Raw genomic sequence first — 15,223 nt, forward strand, 5'->3', positions numbered from 1 at the left:
CAGAGGAGCGTGTGAAATAGCACCCTGATTTATCAGTGAAGTCCAGATTCTGGGAAACTCTACAGGACAAAACCCAGTTTCTCCAAGAAATATATTGAAAGAAATAAAAGAGAAATGCCAGGAGATTGAAGAAAGTGACTTAAGTGACATATCAATTAACTTTAAACCGTAGAACTTATTTGGATCCTTATTTAAATAAACTGAAAACCCCCAAATTTCCATCAAGTAGGGAAATTCATTCACTTGATATTTGACAACATTATTTGTGATTTGAAAAGATATAATAAAGATGTCACTCTGTTCGAAGAGTCTCCATCTTTAGAAATTGGTACTGAAATGTTTACGATTCTGAGATGTGCTTCAAAATAACGGGGGCTGTGAGCAGCAGAGGTGGAAGCGTGGCGGGGAATGAGATCGGTAATTCCTCAGGCCGTCCACAGGTACATGAGGGTTCATTTAGAGACAATGAGAGCGAGAAGGCTGCTGCCATCTCCTTGAAGGGAGAAGACGGTAGCGCTGTAACTGGGGACTTAGGCGTTTACTTCAAGAAACCCCGTCGACAAGTTCCTCGGGCCCCTGAAGCAGGGCTCCTGAGGCAGCTCTGCCAGTGTGTAGGTGCGCACCCAAGGCAGCGCGCAACACATTCCGTTGCCGATCTCCCCCTTGGGGTGGGAAGATCTTACAAACTGCGTGTCTCTCCCACTTAAATTCGCAGTCAGCCTTAAATAAACCCGGCAGCCTTCACCACAACACCGCCACCGAGACTGGTAGGGCCTGCCTCAGCATCCGCCACGCCTTCTCGTACCCCGGCAGGGTGCGTGCGCGCTCTCGGGGATAGGGGTCTCCAGCCGAGAGCCCGTATGGAGCAGGGCCACGGCGCCTGCGTGGAGCGGCGCCTGGGCAGCGGAGGCTGTGGACCACATTTCCCAAGAACACTGCGTTCCTGGCCCCGCCCAGTGTCCCAGAGTCCTTTTCGAGGCGGAAGCTGGGTTCCTCTGTGCGTCTTTCTGGGCCGCGGAGTTGTCCGCTCGGAAACCTGAGAGAGTCGTAGTTCAGGGAGGGGTAGCTCTTGCACCTAGGGCCGTTAGGAACGAGTTTTAGGTGCGAATCCCATCTTACGGAAGGTGGTATTGGTCCTTTGGGTGTCCCACCCGTCTCAGCCAAACTGCGGGCCATTTCCTGGGGCAGGCAAGGGGAGTTACTCCACCAGTGGGTGGACTCGCGGCCTCTCGGAGGAGGGAGGAAGTGGAACTGGGGTGCAGGGACGAGTTTCAGTTAATAATGAATAGGCTGGCCAATGGTGGGCCAGGCACAGTGGCTCACGCCTGTAATCCCAGCACTTTGGGAGGCCGAGGCGGGCGGATCACGAGGTTAGGAGATAAGAGACCAGCCTGGCTAACAGGATGAAACCTCGTCTTTACTAAAAATAAAAAAATTAGCTGGGCATGGTGGCGCGCGCCTGTAGTCCCGCCTACTCGGGAGGCTGTGGCAGGAGAATCGCTTGAACACAGGAGGCAGAGGTTGCAGTGAGCCGAGATCGCGCCAGTGCACTCCAGCATGGCGACCCAGCGAGACTCCGTCTCAAAAAAAAAAAAAAAAAAGGAAAAGGTGGCCAATATGGTGAAACCCTCTCTCTACTAAAAATACAAAAATTAGCTGGGCGTGATGGCGCGCGCCTGTAGTCCCAGCTACTCGGGAGGCTGAGGCAGAAGAATCGCTTCAAGCAGGGAGGCAAAGGTTGCAGTGACCCGAGGTGGCGCTACTGCACTCCAGCCTGGGCAACAGAGCGAGATTCCGTCTCAAAAAAAAAAGAAAAAAAAAGAATGAAAAGGGGACTCACTTCGGAGAAGCTGCCCTCTCTGCAAACTTATTTGAGTAAGGGACTGAAGACTGAAGTTAGGGAGAGGAAGGGGATACACGTCTGTTAGTGCGAGTTGCGTGTCTTGTTAGTGCGAACTTGAACCCAAGTTTCCTTTGGGAAGACTTTGGCGAAAGAGTACGGGAACAGCAGCCACTCCAGAAAGAGAAGACCGCTCCTCTTGAACCCGCCCATTTAACTCCTCCCACAGGCTCTACATTCGAATGCTTCCACCCTGATTTTAGAAGGTTATAGGTGCACAATCGAGGAAATGTCGACAGGGGGCGTCCTTGCTCTATGCAGCATTGTCCACCTGCTTCCTGAGCTTGGATGAATGATTATTCTCTGAACCTGGACTTCTGGCGTTGTGCCTGTATACTCCATTTCCCTGCTTCAAAGCTCTCCTAATTGACTTTATTTTCTGACACTCCCCCACTTTACCCCCTAGGAGTGTTGCTTCTTTTATTTCTTTGCCTGGATGGTTGTTTGGCTCAGTAAATAGACCTAGACCCCACCCCATGGTGTAGAAGCAGTTGGTGAACGTCTATAAAGGGCCAGATAGTACACATATTAGGCTTTGCGATCTCCTTATGGTTGTAAGTTCTGCTGTTGTAGCACAAAAGCAGCCTTGGACAGTAAACAAATAGGTGTGGCTGTGTTCCAACAAAACTTCATTGAAATTTGAATTTCACTGTAATTTTCACGTGTCATGAAATATATCTTTTTTAACCATTTAAAAATGTAAAAAATAATGTGTGTGTGTGTGTGTTTTAGTTTGGGCCACCAGCTAGCAGTATTTTGCCAATTCTTGGTAGAGAAACAGAGCAGTCTCCACCTAGGTCTGGGAATTCAGGGAGAGAGGTGCTGGCCAAAATAACAGTTCATGTCCTGCTTTTCTAGATCTGGGAGTGAGTAGGACTACTACTAGACTCTCATTTGACCTCTCCTTTGGGAATCGCAGGGTATACAGTGCCCACTGATTAGTGGGAATTTTGTCAAGGTGGGTCTGATAATCTGGTTTCTTTCCCTTCCCAGCTCTTTATAGTCTTTCTTTCTTTTTTATCATTCTCGCCCTCTCTCTTTTTAGAGATGTGGTCTTGCTATGTTGCCCAGGCTGAGTGCAGTGACTATTCACAGGCCGGATCTAGTGCACTGCAGTCTTGAACTCCCAGCTTACAGTCCTGCTGGTTTCTGAGAGGCAGGGGAAGAAATGGCCACCATGCTCTGCAGCTAGGTCTCAGGTAGGTTTGGGCCATCTCTCTTTTCTGGTTTCTAGGCACATCTCAACTCAGGATGCACCTTTCCAGGCAGAGGTGCATCCTGAGTTGAGATAAGTATTCATCCTGGTTGCAAGATGAATACTTTTCATTCTTCCACTACACAATCATTTTAAAGTTAAGTTTCATCTATGATGGGTATTCTGGGTCCTAGAAGAGAGGTGGTACCTGGGTCAGTCCCTTTCCAGTCTGGAGTCTAACACATACAGATTAAATGAATGTGAAAATATAAAAATGCTTTGTAATTAGAAAGCACTCTGCAAATACACATGTTGCAGTAAAGAAAAAAAAGTATGGTTGACATCTTTCTTTATTCTAGAAAGTGCAAATCTATCTTTTTGGAATACTTAGCACTTCTCTGAACTACTGTATCTTGCCAGCACTTTGCACAGTGCATATTAGAATAATCCATTCAGTTAATATTTATTGAGTGCCTACTTGCCTATTATGCATCTCTTAGTGCCTTTCTGGTTTTTATTTATTTATTTATTTATTATTTTTTATTTTTTTGAGACTGAGTCTCACTGTGTCACCCCAGGCTGGAGTGTGGTGCTGTGATCTCGGCTCACTGCAACCTCCTCCTCCCGGGTTCAAGTGATTCTCCTGCCTCAGCCTCCTGAGTAGCTGGGAGTACAGGTTCGTTCCACTGTGCCTGGCTAATTTTTGTATTTTTAGTAGAGACGGGTTTCGCCATTTTGGCCAGGCTGGTCTTGAACTTCTGACATCAGGTGATCCACCCGCCTCGGCCTTCAAAGTGCTGGGATTACAGGCATGAGCCACCACACCCGCCCCCTTTCTGGTTCTTAAGTGAATCTTCTCCATTACTGCTTTCTTTTGGTTCGAGAAAGGGCAGGACCAGAAATTGGCCTTCTCAGCATCCTTGATCACCTCTATTTTAGTGGTACTAGAGTCCCCTTAGCAGGTGGGACTTCCCAGGACCCTAGTGTAAGGTATTATAGAGTTGGCTCTTGTCCCTTGGTATGCAAATATTCTGCATTTCTTTCTTTTTTTTTTTGAGACGGAGTCTTGCTCTGTTGCCAGGCTGGAGTGCAGTGGCATGATCTTGGCTCACTGCAACCTCCGCCTCCTGAGTTCAAGCAATTCCCCTGCCTCAGCCTTCCGAGTAGCTAGCACTACAGGCACGTGCCATCATGTCCGGCTAATTTTTTGTATTTTAGTAGAGATGGGGTTTCACCATGTTAGCCAGGATGGTCTTGATCTCCTGACCTCGTGATCTGCCCACCTCAGCCTCCCAAAGTGCTGGGATTTCAGGCGTGAGCCACGGTGCCTGGCCATGTTCTGCATTTCACCCAACCACAGATTGGAAATATTGAGCAGAAAACCCTCAAAATAATGCAATAAAAAATTTAAAACTACTGTGTAACAACTATTTACATGGTATTTACATTGTATTAGGTATTATAAGTAATCTAGAGATGATTTAAAGTATTTGGGAGAATGTAAATCAGTTATATGCAAATACTATGCCATTTTTATATCAGCTACTTGAGCATCCAAGGCTTTTGGTATCCATGGGAGTCCTAGAACCAATCCTGGAACCAATACTGAGGGATGACTCTACTTTCATGTAAAATATAGTGCTCAGCATGAATATTAAAATCAGTTTACAGTGGAGATCATTACTTTTCAACTTCTGGATGCAGATCTTATTTTGATATGGCCCAAAATTGTTCTTCAAGAGAAAACCTCTACTCTTGTAGGCATGAAACAGCCAACTTTCTTGTAAGACCAATAGGACTAAGATGATTATTGGTGAATAAGAGAGTGGCTCCTAGCTCCCCTGTCAAAGTTATAATGAATTTAGAAAGAAGAGGTTTGGGGATGAAAACAATTTAGTTTTAGGTTAAACCACATAAGGTACTTATGAGATAGTTCTGGGTGATCACTGACTATATGGCTTTGAAACTTGGGATAGATCTGAGTGAAAAATTGGTAGGGGGAGGTGCGTCCTGAATTGAGATGTTCTCATTTAAACATTTGAATTTAAGAAACTGTATGGGAGGGGGGACCTCTTTTGGCTTTGGAGCCTCCCACCACCCCCGTCTCTGTACAAGGGAGCTGCTTATTTCTTCCTTCTCCCTTCTTTCTTTCCCCTTCTTGCCTATTAAACTCTCTGCCCCTTAAAACCACTCCACATATGTCCATGTTGTTTTATCTAAACCAGCATGAGGACCAAGAACCCTGGTGTTCCTCCACTCATCAGAGCCATATCATTTTGGTGCATTGGCCGGGAAAGGAAATTCAATCATGAAACTGGTGAGTATGGAGCGGATTTCAACTTTAAATCTGTTCTTTAGTCTCAAGGCTCTCTTCCAGCTACCCTGTCGCCAAACTTTCTTTCTCTTTCTATCTGTGGTCTCTCTCTCTGTGTGTCTAATGTGCAGGATTCTGTCTGTTAGAAAAGATCGTGAATCACGGCAGGCAGTAACTCAGTAAGTGTCTCTCTCTCTACATTTTCTCTGGCAAGCACATGGTATTTCTAAGCCACCTAGTAGAAATCAGGCTCTAGGCCTCTTCTAAGAATGGGAAGTTTCTGCTTTTAACAGTTAGGAGTAGGATGTCTTCCGTGGCCAAATTTTAGTCTCAATATTGTCCCACTGGCAGGAAAATGGCCATTCAGTCCCTATGTTCCTTTAAGCCATCTATTCTGGCTCCTACTAAGACAGCACTTAATTAGTAAGGGGATTTTAAGTCCAGAAGTTAACTGGAACCATTCTTCTATGGGTAAATGCTTTAGCATGGGCTATAATAGCAGGATATAGAGTTCAATCTATCACACCCCCTCCCTTAAAGGGTCTCTTCCCAATTACATGGTTTTTCTTGAAATCCATTTTTTGGGAGGCACACAGGCCACACAAGTCTAGGAGGTCAAAGGAAAATAAAAGGCAGAGAACTGATTGCTTGGGAACAGCGTGACTAAGGCCCAAAACTCAGATCCTCTGGTGCCATGGCTTGGAGGGTCACACTTGCAGTCATGGGTGGAACATTTAAATGAGTGCTGGGAATCCAGGAACGAAGGAGAGAAAATAGTTGGGGGATGCCTCCTACTGCTTTCTTCTCCATCCTGGATTTCATACCAAAAGGAAGGAGACTAAAAGGACGCTTTTATTCTCACTTCTCTTTCTAGATGGGTAACAGACCGTCTTCAACATGCACTCCTCTTGGGTGTATTTTGAAGCACTGAGACTCTTTCGACCTTGAAACTTTGAAGAAAAAGTGGCTTATTTTCTTTTGCAGTCATATCAGGCAGGCCCAGGGAAAATAGTTCCCCAAAATTAAAAAAGTAACTTTCAGGGAAGTCATCTGAGGGTCCCCCTTATTTGGGGCCCCTTCAAGTTCCCTTCTCATTGCAGGACCTTTGGCAAGTAAAGGGAAACTTAGGCCGGTTTTCCGATGACCTTAATAAGTATATAGAAGCTTTCCAAAATTTAACTCAGGTATTTAACCTCTCATGAAGGGATGTTAGGTTGCTGCTAAGTCAAACCCTTACTGTAGGTAAAATAAGCAGCTCTGCAAGCAGAAGAAAATTTTGGAGATAAGCAATGTCTCCTATAGAAGGCCAAAAGGGAAAAAAAAAGATAGGGAAGGCAAAGGGGAAACACCATTCCCAATAGGAAAAGAGGCAATACCTCCTGACAACCCTAACTGGAACTCCTTTCTGTGGTGTTTTTCCTTGTTTTGCAGTTTAAAATGGCTTCTCTCTCTTTTATAATGTTCTTCCAACATGGAAAAGGTTAATTTTCCAAACCTTAAAATGTTTGGCATAGAGTTGAGCTAGGGGGAAGGAAACCCAGCCCAGAAGCCTGATATGCTGGCAAAAGGGTAAAAATTTCTTACCAGTCAGGCTTTTGGCTTCTCTCTTCCTGTGGAAACTGGCGAAAGGGATAATAAAGATCATTGTTTATGTTTTCTTTAAATTTATAGTTAATGAAAAAGGATTTGTGAGGTTGGTCTTAAGCTGTAAACAATCTGCTCTTTGTATGTCTTTCTGTATGGTTCTGTTAAAGAAAAGGTATCTTAGGTCAGGATACAGGCCCAGAACCCCATAAGCCTGCTGTTCAAACCAGCCCAGCAAAGTGTCCAGTGGCAAACTTGGCTACAGGCCTCCATCTTGTTTCATGTCATGGGAACATAATCTGCAACCGCGTGGCAATACTTTGTTTTTGTCTCTGCCATTTTACAATGGTGGCTGTCTTCTTGTGCTAAATCAGATAAGCCAGTTTGTCAATCTGGGCTGTGTCAGCTGATCCATCAAGGGCAGGGTTTACAAAACATCTTAAGCACTGATCATAATAGCTGTTTAGGGAGGGTCAAAATCTTGTAGCCTCCAGCTGCATGGCTTTTGGGCCATGGTATCTAATCCTGTGGCTAGTTTCTTGGTCTGGTCCCCAGGAAAGAGGAAAGTATATCTTGAGAAGCAGCTGCTATCTTCTTTGTTTTAGACTATAAACTGTAAACCAAGCTCCTCCCAAAGTTGGTTCAGCCTATGCCCGGGGATGGGCAAGGACAGTTTGGGGGCTGGAAACAAAATGGAGTTGTTTGGGTCAGATCTCTTCCACTGTCTCAGTCACAATTTTGCAGTGACAGTTTCAAAAGCTGCCTGTCCGGGTGGATCACGAGGTCAGGAGTTCAAGACCAGCCTAGTCAACATGATGAAACCCTATCTCTACTAAAAAAACAAAAATTAGCCAGGCGTGGTGGCATGCACCTGTAGTCCTAGCTACTCAGGAAGCTGAGGCAGAAGAATTGCTTGAACCCAGGAGGCAGAGGTTGCAGTGAGCCGAGATCATGCCACTGCACTCCAGCCTGGGTGACAGAGCGAGACTCTGTCTCAAAAAAAAAAAAAAAGAAAAAAGCTGTCTGTTGCTCCTTTAAAAATACATTTTACACTCCTGGTTAAGTCATAACCTAATGAAATGTCTTTAGTTTTACCTGTGAGGTTACTTGTTGTAAAGTTCAAAAGCCAAAAATCTTAACTGCTTGGCGTGGCTAAAGTCAAGTAACAAAGGATTTAAAAGAATTTTCTTAAAGAGTGCTCAGCTTAATTAAAAGTGGAAAATCAAGTTATAGGTATATTAAAAGGCCTTTATGTTTTTTCTTTTCTTGAATCTTGTTTTTCTGGAAAAAGGCTCATCTCAGTCAACTGAATTATTTTTCTCCGTTTTTTGTCTTACTACTCTTAATGCATGCATAAAAGTCCCTAAGATAACTTCTGGTAGCATGGGACTCCTCAGGAAACACAGAGGAGGCGCCACAGACCCCGTCCCCAAAAAACCCTCTGTTTTCCTCATGAAACCCCAGGAATTAAAAGCAAATAGTTCCCTCTCAAAATCAAAGGCTCTGTTCTGTTTTGCATTGTGTTATCTGATGGTTTTGAGTTTTGGGGGTATCAGAAATTACTTCACATTTTTTACAAGAAAGCTTTGATGTGTAATAATTAAGTAGAAAATGCACTGTAAGGGATGGCTAATAGTAGTTATAAATCAGGGCCGCTCTTGGCCACCTGGAAGATAAGGAAACATCCTCGCCCTGCACTGGGAGATGAGACTCCCATCAGGGATGGGCTAATTACAAAATAAGCCAATTGGCTTTGGGCTGCCTTGCAATGCAATGCATGGTAGAAGCACTACACCATCTTCTCCCATAGTATCTATATAGTCTTTTCATAAATTAAGCATTACAATAAAAGCATAGCAAGGAGGTCTTAAGACACTAATCTGCCTCTTAGTAAAAGGGTTATAAAAGGTTTGTAAAGATTTCACCTTGGCCGGGTGCGGTGGCTCACACCTGTAACCCCAGCACTTTGGGAGGCTGAGGCAGGCAGATCACCTGAGGTCGGGAGTTCGAGACCAGGCTGACAAATATGGAGAAGCCCCGTTTCTACTACAAATACAGAATTAGCCAGGGGTGGTGGCACATGCCTGTAATCCCAGCTACTTGGGAGGCTGAGGCAGGAGAATCGCTTGAACCTGGGAGGCGGAGGTTGCGGTGACCTGAGATCATGCCCTTGCACTCTAGCCTGTGCAACAAGAGTGAAACTCTGTCTCAAAAAAAAAAAAAAAAAAGATTTCACCTCATGGTCAAATTGGTTAGGATTTGATGGAATGATCTATAAGGTTTCATGTAAACGAATTGGGGTTAACATTAATAAACTAATGCAAGGGTAAAATTTTGCTTTGAACAAGATTTTCATTTCATAATAAAGGCTAATGAAAGGATTTTGCCTTTTGAGTCATCATTTTGGCAAAATAATTTATGGCAATCTGGAAATTGTCCTTCCTGATACCTAGCTTTTTGAATGGTTCAGAGGGCCCCTGAAACGTTCAGAAAAGAGGTAAACAGGATTATTTGACATGTTTAGTCACATGAGATTGCCAAAATGATGTCCAATCTTATTTAAGTTATAGTTTGGTGAATAATACTAATATATGTTTCAGAATTGTATGGGATTTCTAAGATTCTAATGTCTAAGTATATGCTATCAATCATAATTAAGGGTAAAGTTATTGTAAACCACGAAGATAAACTTGTCAGTCATGTTTTTAACTATCCTGAAAATTTTGTCATTCGCAGACAATTGTCCTGCTTTGTTCCTTTTCAAAAAATGGTTTATAATCAAGCTCTATTAAGGAGTTTAACAGGTGTTCTCAAATGCAGGTTTTTAATAGCTTTAAAGATTGTAACATTGGAATAGAGAAACAATGTATGGGACTCATAAAGAACTAACATGTTCATAAGTATCAAGCAAAACAAGAGTTAAGTAAATGGACTGCACTCAGAAAGTTAAAGCAGACTTTTTAACTTTGCTTGGAATATTGCTGATCCTTGTTTTGTTTTTCAGAGTCAAGAAAAGTTTTAAACTATGGCCTTTAATAATTGAGTAAGGTATACTCCTGTGAACAAAATTTGGAGCATATTTATTTGTCTCTGCCTGGTTCCTCTAGAATTTGGAGACTAGCTGTACTCTTAACTTATGGCAGTATAGGTCTTTGCATCAGTGCAATAAGAATCCGTTTTTCTTTGTCAACAGGACACATTGGAAAAACTGGTTATTTTAACCAAGGCTTGAGGGTGTGTTTCCTTTTAAGGAATCAAGCTTGACATGCAGAGCCAATAAAAGCCCCTTGGGGAGAACTGGCCTCATACCTTGTCTGCACAGTCCCCGCACAAGATTCCTAACCTGTGGTCAGTAAAGAGGGTCACTTTCTAACAGGTCTGGGAGCTCTGAGTTTATCTTGGGACTTCAAGAGGAGAGGATCACCCAACTCACAGGTATTTGAGGATACAAACCCATGTCTGGGCTTGGCTTTAAAAGGTCTTATCTGAGATTCCTTGTAGAACAGTTTCATCGAAGCCAATCCAAAAGGCCTGTGTAGAAATAACCTTTCTTCCTGAACTTTATGCAAACAATCAGGCCATGTATAGGACTAAAGTTTATTCTATGGACAACATACACGGGCCTGTCATAATTTGTTTTTATCAAAAATGAGGACTGGAGAGAAAAACTGTGCTCCAAAGCTTATCATACATTTCTCCAAAACTTATCATACATTTCTCATTAAATCCTAGTCTCAATTGTTTTTAAGCTTTTTGCCTACATATTATACTAACCCTGCTTATTCCTGTGAATCAAGTGGCAATCCCCTACAGTTTGGAAGAAATAAAAAGGGATGGGTAATGTAAAAATCTGAATCAATATGCTAGTTCTGGGCAATTATCCTGCAAATTCTGCCAGGTAATGAAAGTGAGTATGATGCCCATTAACTCAGAGGGTTTTTTTTTGTTTGGGAAAATAAAACCAAGGCTTCATAGACCACCAAAGGAAAATTATGTATCTTGGCAAGTAAAATTTTACATGGAAATTATCTACTACATCACACTTGTGGAAGTTGCTATACTCTGTTATTTGCAGGAGGGTTATACATGATAGCACCTTCTAACTGAAATATTGGACAGAGTTTCCATTGCTGTTGTATTTTGCTTAATTATTATCCTTATAGCACGGATAATAGTTACTGACAAAAAGGAAGCATGAAAGTTTTGCTATCACTGAGTCTGCTAGCACTTTTTATTGGGTTTAGTAATGATTAACACCTCTAGTTGAGGAAAATCTACAGGTACTTAAGAATTAAATCAAAATTATTAACAGGCTCAGGGAAAATGCCGGCTTCAGCCCTGGGTGGCTACAGTCCCTCTTTAATGAATTCCAATCTTCTTTATGGAATTGGTTAGCCCCTTTATCAAGCCCTCTCTTGCTTATATGTCTTGTATTGACATTTGGACCCTGTATACTCAGTACTACAACTCGAACTGTTTCTTCTCGCCTTGAAGCAGTCAAACTCCAAATGGTGCTGCAAACTGAACCACATATGGACACGCCATTCTCCCGAGGACCCTTAAGTTCACCCCAGGAGGAGCCCTCGCTGCTGTTCCCCATTTGACGCCCCTTTTCAGCAGGAAGTAGCCAGAAAGAGTCGTCACCCAAAACCCCCTAACAGCAGTTAGTGTGATATCACCACAGGGAGGAATGTGGTGGGAGTTATTAAGAAATTATTTTAGGCAGAGAGGCAAAGAGGTCCTTGGGAAGTTTTAGTTTTTTAAAGCATCTCCAGAAAAGTTTCTTGTAAAGCCCCGACTGTTATAGTCAAGCCATCAACCTTTGATATGCAAATGAAGGCCATTAGAAACTGGGTCCACCCAACATGTCAATTCCCACAGTCTTCTTGCCCTTGCCCCACATGTTCCTGGCAACATGGCCACCCCCACCTATCCCCACGTGTGTAGAAAATCATGGCTCCCCATATTTGCATATTAAAAGGCTAGGGTATTTAGCTGGGAGGGCCAGCTCTTTCTCTGGCTATTTGAAGACATGCCTATTTAATCCAATCCCCTGAGCCCTATGCAAATCAAACACTGCCTTCTCCAGCCTCTGTGTATATACCTAGCTGGTATCCGTGGCAGGTGGGGACCTTCTCTTTCAGCTTTGGAGCCCCCTCTCCTTCTGTCTCTGTACAGGTGAGCTGCTTCTTTCTTCCTTCTCCCTTCCTTCTAGCCCCTTCTTGCCTATTAAACTCTTTGCTCCTTAAAACAAAAAACAAAACAAACAACAAAAAAACTCTATGGGAAAGAAGACAAAAACAGATTTTAAAAACTTTCAGTGCTCTAATCTCATAAAAATACATAATTCTATAAAATTGTAGGTACATATTCTTTGTACTCAGAATTTCCATTTAACATTATTTTACAAGAAGAACTCAACTAAGTGCTGGAGCTATGCGGTTCCAATCCTTATTCTGTCATTATATGACATATGACCTCAAGCAAGACATTTCAGCATCATGGACTTCACTTTCCCCATTCATACACAGTGCAGGGCTCGATGCTGTTTACACACTTACACATTTGTACATATCACTGTAGTGCACATGCTTGCCATTTTTAATGGTTATAGTGTTCTAAGGGGCTAATAATTATGAAAGATAGAGCCATGGGGAGAACCGAAACAGAGGAGTAAGAATACATTTACAGGCACATGCAAGTGAACTGACACCAGAAAACAAAGAATGAAACATAACAGCCTTAAAGTTTTAGAGACCAAATAAAGGTTTAGTAAGAAAAACTAGTACTTAGATTTGCATGAAACAGATCCTTAGGATTAATATTTAGATCTTACCAGAAATCTGCCTTAAGAGATGTGATGGGAAAGGAGGGCTATTAGCTTATAAATACTATAAGTTATCAAGACATATAATAGTTAAAACACAACGTATTAGGTATACATCTAGTTGCTTTCTTAATTGCCCTCTACTTAACCCACTTGGCAGATTAACTGACAAGTTCTATTCCCTTGTAAATTTCCTGATGGCCTTGTCACAGGCCTTTTGCAGCTAATTTGCTGCTTTTTAGCATACATAACATGGAAGTGTTCTCTCCAATTTAGGTGCATGCTTAACAAGATTTAGTTGTTTGCACCCGAAAGTTTATCCCAGTTATGTAATTATATCCCTCATTACACAGATATTACATAACTGATGGCATGAGTGAAGAGTTGTCTTTATGAAAACCAACTTGAATGGTTGGAAAGAATTGCCAGTGACACTCCAGGAGCAGTGAGAATCCCTAGTGCCCACATCTTGGTTTCTAAATAGCTACCTATTAAAAGGAGCCAGGGATTCTTGGAAAAAGATTTCATTCCATGCCTGGGGCATTGAAAATGCAAGGTCAACTTGAGATATCTTGTGTTAGAAGGCAATCAAGTGTGCAAAGACTAGAGAGTGAATGTCAAAAGGACATAAGAGATACTTGAAGGGCTCCACCTGGCCAAATTTGGGACAATCTGAACATCAGAAACAATGATCATAAATGACTGTTAACACATTGAATCATTTGTTATCACTGCAGATGAAAGCATCAAACTCTTTACTGGTAATTAAACTCCTACACTGGTAATTAAGGGAAAATAATTGCTGACTGTGCCTCTAGTGCATTCCTGGTTGATGAGGGAAGGTTATACAAGAATGCCACTCAACAAATGTAGAGTGATAGAATTAGAAAATTGTCATTTTGCAAACATTGATGAGACAATGGATTCAGGCAACGATCACCGTTGGTTACTTTTTACCAGGTAAAAAGTTGTTGGCAATCAAAATATCCATGTGCTGCCAGTGTCAGTCCACAGACTAATTGCAATAGGAAAAACTACCTTTATATTGAGAAGATCTGGTGACCTCAAATGAGTGATCCATTGATAGTCAACCTGATATTAATGAGACTTTTGATATGATGCACTATGAAATACATCTGTGAGGTGTTATCATTAAAAATGTTTAAACAACCCAATCAAGCCTTTTGTCCTAACTTCTAATTTATGGAAACTACAGAGGGTACCGGAACAACCCACATGTAAATAATCAGTTGAATCCTGAATGTGAGCCATTTTTCAAGACAACTGACCTGCTCTCTTAAAGAGGAAAAACCGTCTGGGCATGGTGGTTCACGCCTGTAATCCCAGTACTTTGGGAGGCCGAGGCGGGTGGATCACGAGGTCAGGAGATGGAGACAAGCCTGGCTAACACAGTGAAACCCCATCTCCACTAAAAAAATACAAAGAAATTAGCTGGGCGTGGTGGCAGGTGCCTGCAGTCCCAGCTACTGGGGAGGCTGAGGCAGGAGAATCGTGAACCTGGGAGGCGGAGCTTGCAGTGAGCCGAGATTGCGCCACTGCACTCTGGCCTGGGTGACACAGTGAGACTCCGTCTCAAAAAAAAAAAAAAAAAAAGAAAAACCAAAGTGGGGACTGTTCTAGATAGATGAAACAGATAATCAAATACTATGTGTGAAAACTCACTGGATCAACAGAGGAAATTTAAACACAGACTAGGTCTTCAGATATTAGGAAATTACTGTTCTTTTTTTTCAAAGGTATGTAAATGTATTGTGGTTATGTAAAAGACCATCCTTATTTTTGTAAGATGCATGCTTAAGTATTTAGAAATGAAATGTCATGTCTGTAAGTTACTTTCCAATGTTTGGTTTAAAGAAATATGGCAAAATGTTAGTTTTTAAATTTAGGTGGGTATACAGTTAATTTTATGATTTTTAAAACTTTCTGTATATTTGAAAACTCATAATAAAAAGTTCTGGAAAATAAGGCTATTTGCTAAAAACTGTTGAATAATTTGTGGGTCAGACAACTGTAAAAGTGGGAAAAATTCACAAAGATCTAGGGTTCTCCACTATTACTAGTCTGTTATTTTATAAGGGCATCAATTGCCTCTGTTTATCAGTGGAAGACTTTATAAATGCATTATTTACATAAAACATACAAAGGCAGGAAATACAGAGTAATGCAAAGGAAGGCGCTATGGACTGTCACACGCCACATGCTCAATCAAGGGAAATAAGTGCTGTGAGGGATGAAGCAGCATCAAAAAATAAGATTTTCAAACAATTGTTATTTTAAAAAACATGGCTATATAAGCACAGTTTGAGTATTCTGCAACCTGTACTTTGTGCAAGATGATACTATGAAATCAAGGTTAACTAATGTAAGGGAAATGGAGATCAA

At 42.1% G+C, this 15,223-nt stretch overlaps 1 long non-coding RNA gene across 1 annotated transcript; it reads left to right on the forward strand.

Annotated features, from left to right (window-relative positions):
* Positions 1-990: 990 nt before the first annotated feature.
* LOC129017364 (uncharacterized) lies at positions 991-15,011 on the forward strand. Its single transcript, XR_008495059.2, has 4 exons — positions 991-1,875; positions 2,759-2,858; positions 2,946-3,099; positions 5,321-15,011. It is a non-coding gene; the product is annotated as an uncharacterized LOC129017364 (long non-coding RNA).
* Positions 15,012-15,223: the final 212 nt, after the last annotated feature.

Source organism: Pongo pygmaeus, chromosome 19, assembly GCF_028885625.2.
Source record: "Pongo pygmaeus isolate AG05252 chromosome 19, NHGRI_mPonPyg2-v2.0_pri, whole genome shotgun sequence".
Taxonomy (NCBI): Eukaryota; Metazoa; Chordata; class Mammalia; order Primates; family Hominidae; genus Pongo; species Pongo pygmaeus.